Below are 13,569 nucleotides of genomic sequence, written 5' to 3'. Positions count from 1 at the left end.
TACACATTATATTTCACGTGAACCTTGCAGTTTTGGATTATGTTCGTCACATTTTTGAGCATCTTAATGAACATAATCCAAGTCAAAAACTATCATTCTAAGCTTGGCAATACTAATTACAGCACCTGAAAACTAATTCAGATAGAAAGTTAGTATGCTATATATTTATTCAAAAGAATTTTTTTAAAGAATATTATAGTTTTGGTGATTAGAAATATTTGCAATTTCTATTGTCTAACTACAGAATTTTTTCAGTTGATTCATCAGAGTGGACAGTAGCAGCTCAGACGGGAAGTTCTATTATCCACTAGTTCTGAGTACTGCAGTTTATGATTTGAAAGTTATAAGATGGTTCTCCAGTTGGCTTCAATCAAGATAAAACTCATATTAAGGGCCAAAGTTAAGGAAATGATGCATATCTGCTAAAATAATCAGCTGCCATATATTTCTTCGGCCTTAAAAACACTAGATGACAATCTTTCCCTGTGACTCAAGTAAAGCTTCTAGTGTTTGGGGAAAGTATGTAACTGATGCAAATATTTAGGTATATATTTAATTATGAATGTGGATTTGCTAGTATTATGACTATTGAGAAAACTATTTGATGGCCAAAGCTACTTTATAGAGCATTGTTGTGCATTAGTAGACAGAGCAATTAGGAATTTTTAAAAAAAGAAAGAAAAGAAAAAGAAGAAAAAAGAAATAAAAGGTATCCAAATCAGAAAGGAAAAAGTAAAACTGTCTCTATTTGCAGATGATGTGATATTATATGTAGAAAACTCTAAAGATTCCACTAAAAAAACTGTTAGAACAAATAAATTCAGTAAAGTTGCAGGATACAAAATCAATATACAAAAATCAGTTGTGTTTCTATACACTGACAATGAACAATTAGAAAGAGAAATTAAGAAAAATTCCATTTACTATAGCATCAAAAAGAATTAAATACTTAGGAATAAATTTAACCAAGGAGGTGAAAGCTCTGTACACTGAAAACTATAAACCACAAATGAAAAAAATTGAAGAAGACACAAATAAATAGAAAGACATTTCATGAATTGGAAAAATTAGTATTGTTAAAGTGTCCACACTGCTCAAAGCAATCTACAGATTCAGTGCAAACCCAATCAAAATTCCAATGGTTGGGCTTCCCTGGTGGCACAGTGGTTAAGAGTCCGCCTGCCGATGCAGGGGACACGGGTTCATGCCCCGGTCCGGGAAGATCTCACATGCCGCAGAGCGGCTGGGCCCGTGAGCTATGGACGCTGAGCCTGCGCGTCCAGAGCCTGTGCTCTGCAACGGGAGAGGCCACAACAGTGAGAGGCCCGCCTACCACAAAAAAAAAAAAAAAAAAAATTCCAATGGTGTTTTCTACATAAATAGAAAAAAATAATTCTGAAATTCTTATGGAACCACAAAAGGCCCCAAATAGCCAAAGCAAACTTGAGAAAAAAGAACAAAGCTAAAGGTATCACACTTCCTGATTTCAAGCTATATTACAAAGTTAGAGTAATCAAACCAGTATGGTATTGGCATAAAAACAGAGAAATAGATCAATGAAAGAATGGAGAGTCCAAAAATAAACATATGCATATATGGTCAATTAATTTCTGACAAAAGTGGCAAAATATACAATGAGGAAAGAATAGTCTCTTCAATAAATGGTGTTAGGAAAACTGGATATACCATACACCATACACAAAAATTGAGTCAAAATGAACTAAAGACTTGAATGTATGACCTGAAACTCCCAGAAGAAAACCTAGGTGATAAGCTCCTTGACGTTGGTCTTGGCAATAATTCTTTGGATTTGACAACAAAAGCAAAGGCAACGAAAGCACAAATAAATAAGTGAGACTATATCAAACCAGAAAGCTTCTGTACAACAAAGGAAACCATCAACAAATGAAAAGACAACCTATGGAATGGGAGAAAATATTTTTAAACCACATATCCATTAAGGGGTTAATATTCAAAATATTTAAGGAGTTCATACAACTCAATAGCAAAAAAAACCCCTCAATTTAAAAATGAGCAAAATACCTGAATAGACATTTTTCCAAAGAAGACATACAAATGGTTAGTGTGTACATGGAAAGGTGCTCAAAATCATTAAAAATCAGGGAAATGCAAATCTAAACCACAATGAGATATCACCTCACACCTGTTTGGATGTCTGTTTTCAATAAAGTAAGAGCTAACAAATGCCGGTGAGGATGTGGAGAAATGGGAGCCTTTGGACACTTGATGGGAATGTAAACTGGTACAGCTACTGTGGAAAACAGTATGGAAGTTCCTCAAAAAATTTAAAATAGAACTAACGTATAATCTAGCTATCCCACTCCTGGGTATATATGCAAAGGAAATGAAATCATTATCTTAAATAGCTATCTGCACTCCCATGTTCATTGCAGCATTATTCACAATAGCCAATATATGGAAACAACCTAAGCATCCATCGATGGATAAATGGGTAAAGAAGATTTGGTATCTATACAATGGAAAATTATTCAACCTTAAAAAATGAAGGAGGGAATTCCCTGGCCGTCCAGTGGTTAGGAGTCAGCACTTTCACTGCTGGGGCCCAGGTTCAATCCCTGGTCGGGGAACTAAGATTCCCACAAGCCCCGTGGCATGGCCAAAAAAAAAAAAAAAAAAAAGAAGGAAATCCTTCCATTTACCACATCATGAATGAATCTGGAGGGCATTATGCTAAATGAAATAAGCTACACAGAGAAAGACGAACACTGTATGGTCACTTATATGTGGAATAATTTTTGAAAAGTCAAACTCATAGACAGTAGAAAAGTGGTTGCCAGGGGCTGTGAGGTGGGGGAAATGGGATAGGTTGATAAAAAGGTACAGACTTTCAGCTATAAGATGAATAAGTCTGAGGATCTAATGTATAACATGGCAACTATAGTTGATAACACTGTATCGTACAATTGAAATCTGCTAAGAGAGTAGAACTTGAGCATTCTCACCAAAAGAAAAAAAAAAGGTAAATATGAGAAGTGATGGATATGTTAGTTAGCTCAGTGGGAATCCTTGTGTAATATATACATATATCAAATCATCACATTGTACACTTTTAATGTTATATTACAATTTTATTTGTCAATTATACCTCATAAAAGCTGAAAGAGAGAATATTCATTCTAGCATTTGCAATTGCTAGGGAATGAAATTCATTTGCTGATGGAATAATATGCAGTTGTTAAAAAAAGAGAATGAAATATATGTGTTGATTGGAAATAATCTCAAAAAGATATTAAGTAAAAAAGCAGGGTGCATTCCAGTGTGAATATTATGCTACCATTTGTGGAGAAAAGACTCTAGAAGACACACAAGCAGGGGATAACAGTTTTCGAATCTGGGGGGAGAACTGGCTGGCTAGAAAACAAGGGTGGGGAGACTTATTCTTCATGGTATAGCATTTGATACCTTTTGTGTAACATGTGATTATATTACCCATCTAATGATAATTTTTAAGTGGAAAATTAAAGCAAAAAGAAAGAAAAGAATAACAGGTAATGTGTCTGGGTAGCCCACATCCAGGATGACCTGTTAGGCTTGACAGAACCTTGGGTGTATCCAGAGTTCATGGTCCCTACCTATAGGAACAATCTGAGGTGACAGGATGCACAGCCAGCCCATTCCACTACTGTTGAGACTGCCAATGCCAGTGTTCTCCTGCTCTAACCAGTGGAGAAGAATCTAGCTGCTTAGAAACTTAGGCATTTCAGAAACAAATCTATCCCCCCTCTCGAGTGACAGTGGACACTTACCCTCTTACCATCAGAAATGGTAAGAAACTCTAATGCTGAATGAACGCCCTACCTTATCAAAGACCATTCTTGTTTTTCCCCACTGTGTCTCAGGAGATGGGAAACTTATTGGTGTTTTACCCATACTCCATCTGTGGAACTAGCACTAGAATGTTAGTTTTTTTGTTCTTTTTTTTGTTTGTTTTTTGGCCACACCTTGAGGTTTGTGGGATCTTAGTTCCCTGACCAGGGATTGAACCCGGGCCATGGCAGTGAAAGTGCCAAGTCCTAACCACTGGACTGCCAGGGAATTCCCTAGAATGTTAGTTCTTAATTAGACTAATAGTTTCAGAAGCAAAATTTTGAGATTGCTAAGAAGAATCTATTTAAAAACTATTTGATTACTTAAATTTCTACCTCACTCCTCTGTTGAGATTTTGGCCCATCATATATTTCATGAACTAACTATAAGGCCCCCTTTTTCAGGAATATGTACTAAAGAATACAGCAATTGGGATATTTATATTAGTGATTTATTTTAGTAAGTTATTATATTTTAAAACTATTGTTGTTTCACAGATTTTTCTACTTCAATTCATCTGAATGATATGAACAGGTTTAGAAATAGGTGTACCGTATTTACAAGAAGAGTTCATTAGTGGCCACAAAATCTTAGTCTTTTATATAAACTCCATCAATAACTCATAGTTCTCAGTCTCAGTGATTAGATATAAAAAGGATCAGAGAAAAGCAATAGGACAGGACACCGCCAGGTCCAGGAGAGAAGGAAGAAGGTGCAGGCAGGCTCCAAGGAGCTGAATTTCTAGAATTGGTTACATTTTAGCCAGATAGACAGTGGGGTGGATATCATTTCAGAGAGAGGAAATAATATGAACAAAATATCTTTTGCCGACTGCAAGAAAGTTATCATGACATGAGCTGACAGCCCATGAGAAGGGACAGGAGACGATGCTGGGATATAGGAAGGGACCTTATGCCCAAGGGGTTTATGCAAAGCATTTTGAGTTTTATCCTGTACATTTTGGAAAACCACTTTATAAAAAAAGACAACTACGGAGGTTCATAAAATTAAAATAGATCAGTTTGCACCCAGGAAATTCTACACCCAGACCGATCATCATATCACCAGTATGATGGGAATACTTTCTTATTCCACCGGGGTGTCCCTTGCGACACTCAGGAGGGAGGGATCATTAAGAGAAACCAAGGTTGTCTCAGACAGTGACCTACCAGGTGATCAGGAACGGAAACCGCCCCTTCCTAACATTGCCATGCCTCGCTTCCCAGATTAAACCACACTAAACTGGGATGGAGGTAAATGCAGCCTGTGTAAAAGTTTAAAATAAAAATGTCATCACTGAATGTTCCTGTAAGCATCCTTGAGCAGCACAGTACCACTACACTGCTGGTCAGGATTTTACTGCCTACGATCCCTTTACATCACCTGTTAGGGGGGAAGGTTGGTAATCCTGCTAGATAAGGAGTGTCATCTCCAGCCGCTTTTGCGGGGCTTACAGAAATCTGCCAACCTAGACCTTGCTTGGGTGTGGATGGGTTTTCCTCTGCCCAGCTGTGGCCTGGCTCTGAAAGAATGGAAAAGGGGTTCTGGCTCCTGGATTCTGGGAGAAACAGTTTGGCCTCTCTTCCCAGTGAGATTGCAGCTGGCTTCTGCTGACTCTATCAGGAATTAGTATTCTGAGACCACAGACTGCCTATTCCTCCTATGACTTAGGCCATGTATCTTACACAGTAATACCTCTTATTGTGCTAAAAACTTTTTGCCTTCTACCTGGGTCTGTTTTCATTAAAACGTGCTCTCAGTTTAGCAGGAAGTATCTCTTTGTGAGTCAAACCAGAAAAATTACCTTTCTCGATTTGTCTTACTTTGATTTCCAAATTCCTCCCTTGATGGTGGGGTGGAGAGTTAAGAGGAGGATCACGGGTTGGATTCTCCAGGAAGCAGTTGTGGTAATGAAGTCAGAAGTGTAAATGTTTTATTGTGAAGTAGAAGTTACAAAGGAAAGGGGGAGGGAGTGGGATGGGGCAGGAGGAGCTGTCAGACCACAGGGCAGACAGAACAGAGTCTCTGCCACCGGAAGACAGAACTCTGGAGCAAAGATTGCCCTTCCGAGGAGTTCTGCATTTGGAGGAAATGACTAGGCCCTGATATATTGCCGTGCTTATCACCAACTAGGGGCCATCCTGAGGATGGTGTGATGTTGTTGGCTGGAAAGCTGAGGCAGATCCTGCAGAGCCATCACCTTCATGACAAGTACCTGGAATGGTCTCCCAGAAACACAGTGAGTTTTGTGTGCATGAGAAATCTTTTTGCTTTTAGCCCCTGAGATTTGATGATCTTGAATATGTGGGTTTAAGGTTTTCCTCAATTTTGGAAAAATTTTAGCCATTATTTCTTGAAATATTTTTCTGCCTCCCCTTCCCTTCTGGCTTCTCCTGACTGATGGAAAGTACTTGGATTGGTGCCTAGTAATTGGTCCTTCTACTCACTACTTAGTAGATGCATCATAGCACTTATGAGTCCTGGAGAAGCTTTATTCCTTCCTCTGTGCTACATTTTTGCCATGTGCTTCCACCATTGTGTGTATAAAACTGTATTAGTCTCCTTGAGCTTCCATAACAAAGTACCACAAACTGGGTGGCTTAAAACAAGACAGATTTATTCTTTCACAGTTCTGGAAGCTGAAAGTCCAAAATCAAGATGTAGGCAGGGACGTGCTCTTCCTGAATGCTCTGTAAGACAGTCCTTTCTTTGTCTATTCCTAGCTTCTGGTGGTTGCTGGCAATCCTTAGCATTCCTTGGCTTGCAGATGAATCACTCCAGTCTCCGCCTCTGTCTTCATGTGGCCTTCTTCCCTTGTGTCTCTGCCTTTCTGTCTTCACATGGTGCTTTCCTCTCTGTGTCATGTGGCCTTCTTCCCTTGTGTCTCTGCCTTTCTGTCTTCACATGGTGCTTTCCTCTCTGTGTCTGTGTCCAAATGTCCTCCTTTTTATAAGGATAAGCAGTCTTTGGATTAGGGCTTACTCTAATTCAGTATGACCTCATCTTAATTTGATTGCCTCTGCAAAGACCCTTTATCCAAATTCTTAAATTCACATTCACAGATATCAGAGGTTAGGACTTCTGCATATTTTAGGAGATACAATTCAATCCACAATAACCTGTATTGTCCTTATTTGCTTATATGTAAACTCCCCTTAGTAGACTATCAGCTTCTTGAGAGCAGTAACTTTATCTTTACACTCTTGTTATCTAGCATATCATCAAATTATATTTAGCTCAATGTATGTAGACACATTTCAGTAAATGTGTATAGAAGTGTGGACTTAAAAATAAAAAAGCATAACATGAGAGTTGTGAGTTAAGTTTTATCTGGGGCAAAATGAGGACTATAGACCGGGAGACAGCATTTCAGTTAGCTCTGAGAAACTGCTCCACAGAGGTAGGGGGGAAGGTCAGTATATATGTGAATTTGGTGAAGGGAGAGTACATGAAATCAAGCACATATTTTTTGCAGAAGGTTTCTGCTAGTCTTGTGAAGGTTACTGTTAGTCATGAGGAACAGATGTCACCATGAAGGATTTTAGTACTTTTCTAGATAAGAGGAGATACAAGAATTGGGCTCATAAAATCAGCTCCTGAAATTATCTAACTATCTGAAGACCTGTTCTGCTCGTTTTTCCCAGAGCACAGAGTGCCTCATCTCTGCTCTCCACAATGAACTCCTTTCAGCGGGTGTTGAAAGTCAGCAGCTGCAGCAGGACATGGTTTAATCCTTGTAGAGGTAGATGACAAATGCCAATGTCAAGTGCCAATTTGTAGTTGACAGAAGGCAACTGAACTGAATTAGAACAATGCTTGCATTGCTAAAGATCAATCTGGGAAAAAATGTAGGCGAAATAATAAAATACTAAATAAATACTTCACTTTTTAGCTATGAATCCAAGTCTTTATATAGTATATCACTTAGGATACAAATTTTGGTTGTAGGCAACAGAAAAATCCAACTCATAGTGTCTTAAAATAAAAAGGCAATTTATTGGGTCATGTATCTAAAAAGTACAGAGGTAGGTAATTTTTCATGTGATTCATTGGTTCAATGATACAAACAAGAGAAAGTGTAGAGGTTTTCTTCTTTCAGCCATGACAGAATACCTGGTACTGGACTAGCCATAAGCAACTAGAAAATTGGACAAAATATCTGAAACAACAGTGTTTAGAAATTGGAAACCAGTCAGGACTGTAACACTTGAAAAAATGAAACAAAGTGAAACTGATGATCACCATTGGTTTCTGCCCAGAGGTACTTTCCATATTGTAGTACAGTAAGGGAGCAGCAGGCAGATGACAGTGGTCTCACTGAGCTAAAGAGACAGGGATTGGAGTTTGGGAATGCCAAGGTGAATGGAATTTACAAGGCAAAATATTGGGGAAGAGGGAACTGTACAGAGTTAGAGCTCCAAAAATGTACAAATCTGCATAAGGGTCTGTTGAGGTTTCGGCTGAATACTAAGCTGCATGTGTGTAGTGCAGAACTCCATAAGGCTTTGCAAATGAGCTATAAACTAGAAAATTCCCAGAGCTCACATTGGGCTGAGAGATGTTTTATTTTCTAATTAGTTACAATGGAGAAACCATATTGAAAAGCTGGAGTATTCAGCAGAGACCATAGAAAGGTTGCAACTTAGTAATAGTGCTAAAATAGCCTAGAGTAAAGGCCACTGTCTGCCGACCCTAACAAAGCTTATAACTAAACATCAAAAGGATCAAACTGATCTGCAAATAATTTGCCTACCAGCCATAGCAAAATTCAACACTTTTTAAAGAAAATTTTTTAAAAAATTCAGACACTCAACAACATAATTTTCACATCCAGCATCCAATAAAAAAAGTAGGGCTTCCCTGGTGGCACAGTGGTTGAGAGTCCGCCTGCCGATTCAGGGGACATGGGTTCGTGCCCCTGTCTGGGAGGATCCCACATGCCGCGGAGCGGCTGGGCCCGTGAGCCATGGCCGCTGAGCCTGCGCGTCCGGAGCCTGTGCTCCTCAACGGGAGAGGCCACAGCAGGGAGAGGCCCGCGTACCGCAAAAAAAAAAAAAAAAATTACCAGCTGTGCAAAAAAGCAGAATATGTGACATATTCAGCAGGAAAAAATTAGTTAATAAAAACAGAACCAGAATGATGATGATAATATTAGTAGAAATTGACTGTAAAATTGCTATTAAAAATATGCCAAGGAATGAAAAGAATACATAACATAATGAGGAGAGAAATGAAACTATATAAATGTAACTTCTAGTGCTGAAAAATACAAAATCTGAAATAAAAAGTTACCAGGTGGACTTAACAGCTGATTGGATTCTGCCGAAGAAAAGATCAGTGAACTTGAAGAAGGCATAGCAAATAGAAACTCTAATATGAAATGTAAAGAGAAAAGTAACTGGAAAAATAAGTAAAGATCCTTTATTATCTATGAGACACGTTTACATATGTGTAATTGGAGTCCTAGAAGAACGGGGAAAGCAGAAAAATGGCAAACCATTTTTGTGAATCTGAGGTCAAGTATAAATCCAAGGATCTAAGAATAGTAACAAATCCTAATCAAGATAAAAACAAAGAAAAATGCCTCAAGACTTAGCATAATTAAATTGCCTATGATTAAGAGCAAATTCTAAAAGCAGACAGGAAAAAATAAAAGGCACATTATATACAGAGGAACAAATATAAAAAAGAGAAAGACTTTTTGTCTGAAATTATGCAAGCCAGAAGACAGTATTAATGTAGCCATGTCAGTTTTCTTTTCTTATGGTTTATGTTTATCTTTTTCTGTCCATTAACATTCAACATTTCAGTGTCTTTCTATTTAATATGCATCTCTTTTAACATGCATGTAGTTGGCTTTTGTCATTTTATCCTGTCTGGCAGGTTTTTTCTTTTTTTTTTTATTGAAGTATAGTTGATTTACAATATTGTATTAGTTTCAGGTGTACAGCATAGTGATTCGGTATTTTTGCAGGTTATATTCCATTATAGGTTATTACAGATAATGGGTGTAATTCCCTGTGCTATACAGTAAATCCTCGTTGTTTATGTATAGTAGTTTGTACTTGTTAATCCCATACTCTTAATTTGTCCCTCCCCCTTCCCTCTCCCCTTTGGTAACCACAAGTTTGTTTTTCATGTCTGTGAATCTGTTTCTGTTTTGTATATACATTCATTTGTATTATTTTTCAGATTCTATATATAAGTGATATCATATAGTATTTGCCTTTCTTTGTTTGACTTATTTCACTAAGGCTTTGTCTTTTAATTGGAGTATTTAGGCCACTTACATTAAATTTAATTTCTGATATAGTTGGATTTAAGTCTGCCATCTTGCTCTTTGCTGTTTATTTGTCCCATATGTTCTTTTTTTCTCCCCGTTTTTTTCTTAATTCTTTTGACTTTTTTTTAGTATTCCACTGTATCTTCTCTACTGGCTTTTCATTAGAGTTATATCTCTTTGAATTGCTTGTTATTTGTTTGTTTTTTGAGGGTACCAGGGGTGGTTGTAGAGTTTGCAATATTCATCTTTACTTATAACATTCTACCATCAAATAATATTGCATCACTGCACAATATAATAACCTTACAACAATATACACTAATTACCCGTCTCCCTTGCTTTGTGCTATTATCATGCGTTTTACTTCTATATATGTTATAAACTTTACTTTACTTTACTTCTATATATGTTATAAACTTTACTTCTATATATGTTATAAAAATATAAATATAAATATTTACTTCTATATATGTTACTTCTATATATGTTATAAAATATAAAGTATTATTATTTTTGCCTTAAGCAGTCAATTGTCTTTTTATGATATTTTAAAATGAGAAATAAGTATTTTATATTTACCCACATATTTACCTTTTCCAACACTCTTTATTCAGTTGCATAGATTTAAGTTTCCATCTAGTATCACTTGCCGTCAGTAAAACAGTTTTTAGCATTTCTTAAAGTGCGTTGCTATAAGCAAAAAAATTTCCTAAGCTTTTTATTGTCTGAGAAAGTCTTTATTTCACCTTTTTGTTTTTGCTTCCATAATTTTAAAGTGCATTCTTAAAGTCACTTTTTTATTGTTGTTAGAATTAGCCAATAGCTATATCTTTTACTTAATCAGCAGAATCTCAGAAACATTTTGTTTTTTCCTTTCCCTCTACTCCCTCCTGCCTCACTCCTACTGTTTCATATATTGAATTCTTCTAAAATATTATTTGTAATTTTTATTGATTTTGCTTTACATTTTTTAAAAAAAAAATCAACACATTTAAGTGTATTTTTCTCCTTTTTTTTTTTTCCTAGTATTTTTTTTCTGTATCTCCCTTCATTATCCAATTTTTCCTAATACATTTTAGGAAACTAAAATAGTGTTAAATTTTAGTTTTTGTTTGTTTTCTCTTCCAGTTTTATTGAGATGTAATTGACATACAGCACTATATAAGTTTAAGGTATACGGTGTAATGATTTGACTTACATATATCATGAAATGATTACCATAATAAGTTTAGCAAACATCCATCATCTCATTTAGATACAGAATTAAAGAAATAGAAAAAAAATTATTTTCCTTGTGATGAGAATTCTTAGGACTTACTCTCTTAACAATTTTTATATATAGCATACAACAGTCTTAATTATATTTATGATGTTGTACATTACAACCCTAATACTTATTTATCTTTTAACCGGAAGTTTGTACATTTTGACCACCTTCATACAATTTCCTCTCCCCCCAACTCCAGGCCTCTGGTAACCACAAATCTGATCCGTTTTTCTATGACCTTCTTTGTTTGTTTTTGAGGTGTAATTGACCTACAACACTGTGTTAGTTCCTGTTACACAACATAGTGATTGGATATTTCTATATGTTTTAAAATGATCACCACAATAAGTCTAGTTACCACCCCTCACTGTACAAAAATATTACATAATTATTGACCATATTGCCCACACTGTACATTTCATACCAATAACTGGAAGTTTGTATCTCTGAATCTCCCTCACCTATTTCTCTCATTCTGCCACCCCCCCACCCCGACTCCTCTCTGGCAACTGCCTGTTTGTTCTCTGTATCTATAACTCTGTTTCTGTTTTGTTATGTTTGTTCATTTGTTTTGGTTTTTAGATTCCACATATAAGTGAAATCATAGAGTATTTGTCTCTAGCACATTTAGCTTTAATAAGTTGTTTCACTGATTTCTTTTCTTTTTTCTTTTCTTGCATTCCAGCTTTGTCATGTGCTAACCTTGGCTAGTAGGCTGGACTACATTTCCTAGAATTCCCTTTCTTGTATGTTTCTGGTTAGGATGCTCACATGTTGTTACCCATCTGCTGCTGTATCTTACAGGCACAAAGCAATTGCAGCTAAGCCTGCAATTGTTCTCCCTTCCCCTGGATCACCCTTCCACTTCTCTGACCCCTGAGTCAGGTTTGCATGTTTAGCTCTATGACACAATGGCACCAATGACACCAATGTCAGGAGTAGCAAGAATGAGCACAGGTTTCAGTCTGTCCTTACGGAGTTTCAGTTTGCGTTTGTGGGTTCCGTTCTGCTCACAATCTTTCCACGTGACGGCCTGCCCTGTGGACTTCAAGCTTCAGCATCAAATGCAGAGACAATAGCTTCATAGAGACCACTTAACTAGCTCCCACAATTGAGCAAGTGGTAACCCTGTAACAAATCTCTTTGTACATAGGGATGTAGATATCTCCACTACTGGTCCTGTTTCTCTCCCTCCCTAACGGATACACTGGAATACATCTATCGATTCATAAATGGCCTTTTATAGCAGTTCTTCTTGAATTTCCAGCTGTGGTTTTAAAATTTTGGACCTATCTGCTTTCCATACTTTAGAAGAACCTTATAGTTTTTGGTCTTCAACTGCTATTCTTATCTTCTAGAATAGTTATAGATTTACTAGTTTATTATATTTATTTTATCTTATTTCTAGGGTTTGGGAGGCATAGAAAGCCTTTGGTGTGAGCTCGGTCTGTTGTCATGACCAGATCCTTTAGTTAGTTGTTTTTTTCTAAATAAAGTATCTGAAACCACTTTTTTAAAGATTTAGAAAAATATCATCATTATAGCTAAGCCTCCTTAGTTTGGTCAGTATGAATTTGTGAAAAGTTTAAATATAGAAAATTTGAAAGGAAAGGGTGAGGGCATAACTTTCTGCATCTGAAAATTACTGGTAGGTAGGTTGATATTATATCAGAAGTAAAGAACTTTCACACATTCTCAAAAAGAGACATGAATTTCACCCTATTTAGGGGAAAGGGGGAAAATATTCTGCTTAAATGACAAACATCTTCCTTCCAAAAAAAATTTCATCACCTACTTCTTTTTTAATAAATTTATGTATTTTTGGCTGCGTTGGGTCCTCATTGCTGTGCATGGGCTTTCTCTCGTGGGCTCTAGGCACGAGGACTCCAGTAGTTGTGGCACGCGGACTCAGTAGTTGTGGCGCATGGGCTTAGTTGCTCCGCGGCATGTGGGATCTTCCCAGACCAGGGATCGAACCCGTGTCCCCTGCCTTGGCAGGTGGATTCTTAACCACTACTGTGCCACCAGGGAAGCCCCTCATCATCTACTTTATCTTAATTTTTTCATGTCACACTAACACAAATTTGGTTTTAGAGAGAAAAAAAACTCAAAAAACTATTGCATATGAAATTCTGAACTTTCAAATTAACAAAATATCTTGAACTATATT

The 13,569-nt window shown here is 36.9% G+C and overlaps 1 protein-coding gene across 20 annotated transcripts in view; it reads left to right on the top strand.

The window, feature by feature from the left end:
• The window catches only part of PIP4K2A (phosphatidylinositol-5-phosphate 4-kinase type 2 alpha), a 485,936-nt gene that overhangs the window by 160,299 nt on the left and 312,068 nt on the right, over nt 1-13,569 (top strand). For 14 of the 20 annotated variants that reach the window (XM_079913298.1, XM_079913294.1, XM_079913292.1 and 11 more), the window contains one exon: nt 5,983-6,088. The exons of the other annotated variants lie outside the window; for them this stretch is intronic. The gene's annotated coding sequence lies outside the window, so the exon portion shown is untranslated. The remainder of the gene's footprint in view (nt 1-5,982; nt 6,089-13,569) is intronic. 20 annotated transcript variants of the gene reach the window in all.

This window comes from Stenella coeruleoalba (genome assembly GCF_951394435.1).
Source record: "Stenella coeruleoalba genome assembly, chromosome: 2".
Classification (NCBI taxonomy): domain Eukaryota; kingdom Metazoa; phylum Chordata; class Mammalia; order Artiodactyla; family Delphinidae; genus Stenella; species Stenella coeruleoalba.
The sequence above is the reverse complement of the archived record's forward strand: the minus strand, read 5'-3'. Positions and strand labels throughout refer to the sequence as shown.